Source organism: Phialemonium atrogriseum (genome assembly GCF_030411735.1).
Source record: "Phialemonium atrogriseum strain 8032-3 unplaced genomic scaffold QBC33scaffold_46, whole genome shotgun sequence".
Classification (NCBI taxonomy): domain Eukaryota; kingdom Fungi; phylum Ascomycota; class Sordariomycetes; order Cephalothecales; family Cephalothecaceae; genus Phialemonium; species Phialemonium atrogriseum.
In genome coordinates this window covers 115,240-116,646 of record NW_026848183.1, presented here as the reverse complement: position 1 = coordinate 116,646, position 1,407 = coordinate 115,240, and the positions used below count along the sequence as shown (strand labels likewise).

The 1,407-nt window shown below is 47.6% G+C and overlaps 1 protein-coding gene across 1 annotated transcript in view; it reads right to left on the bottom strand.

Moving 5' to 3' along the window:
* Nucleotides 1–1,381: 1,381 nt before the first annotated feature.
* QBC33DRAFT_602111 (uncharacterized protein) overlaps nucleotides 1,382–1,407 on the bottom strand; it is a gene marked incomplete at its 5' end in the record, with an annotated part of 776 nt that continues 750 nt past the window's right edge. Inside the window, one exon of the mRNA XM_060432141.1 lies at nucleotides 1,382–1,407. This exon is cut by the window's right edge and continues 412 nt beyond it.

The following is a 1,407-nucleotide window of genomic DNA, read 5'->3' as shown; positions in this document are numbered from 1 at the left end:
TCTAAATATTTTTAGACACTGAAATTTTCCATAATCACCAATTTTAGTTTAAAAGCAGCAGCACCTCTTTCTCTTCTATACTTCAACTCTTGTATCTTGCAAGTTACTAGCCTGCATAAATGCTGTCTTGGGAATAATAGTAGATTAGGGGTTTAGTTGCTACCCCTGCAATCACTGCTTGAAGAGAGGGGTGGCTTGTGTTTGCCATTTGTGTCGGCCAAAGCGAGCACGCCGAGCCAAGAACCTCTTTGCCGTTTTGGTGGAGGCCTGGGTCACCAAGGCAATTCTCTCCTGACCTATGGGGCCCTGAGGCATCGGTGGCAGCTTTTGGGGTGGTAATATCGACCGACTCGTTGCTCTTCTGCTCTGTCATGGGGGCTGAGGTCTTCACGGTCTATAAGCCTGTCGGGGTGTTTCCGTCTCTCGCAGGCGTCGTGCTCATCTTAACAGTCGGCGTCTCAGGGAAACGCCAAGTAATTACCGCGTTACTCACCTAGTTAATCCTATGCTGCATCTAACGCCTGCAGCCTAGGGTTACCATCACACGGTCCCCAAGGTCCCCATGGGTGATAGATCCATTGAATCAGCTATAATTGACAGTGCAGAAACGAGTCAAGGTTAGCCTCCTGTGCAGTTTTGTTGATGCAACATGGTGGATAGCGTCTTGAAACCAACGTTCTATCCTTTCTATCTCCCATTATAGCTTTTCTTGGAAAATTATGTAACCGCAGCCATGTCTACTAATGCCATGATTTCATGTCAAGAAGGTTAGGAAAAGCTGCGAGCTGATCAAACTAATCCATGCTAGAGGTTAATTAGTTTGTTACTGTTATGTTTGCCGGAAAAAAAGGAGGGGGGGGGAGAGGGGAGAAAAGGAAGAAAAAAAATCCCAAACCATAGGCAAATGGAAAGAGTGGGTCAGTGTGGCTTGTTATGCGTTTTTTCGCAGGCATAACAAGCCACAGCCTCTCATTGGCCTGCAACGATGCCGACCGCTTCGCCGGCAAGACTAGGGATTGAATGTATTTGACCACAAGGATCTTGTCTCCCGTCTTGCGCGCGATACGTTGGAGCCCTTTGGATCAAGCCATCCTGGTTTGCATTGTTGTAGTTTGTCATGGCTGTGATAAACTTCTCCAACGTTGGCACTTTAATCCCGTCGGTTGGGCCCACTTTAAGTGGTTCTGTCCGGTCAGACCTACCTTAACCTGTCAGGTCAGGCCTAACTTCAATCCGGTCGGTCGGGCCTGGTCGGTCGGCCGGGCCCATTTATAATTGTAGGGCCACTTACCTCCGAAATCTTCATTTACCTCCGAAATTTTCACTTACCTGCAACCGGATCTGCCACAGAGTTTGACCACAGAAAGTTCCAATTGCGCCCTTGTTAAGTGAAATTAAGAAAGTTTT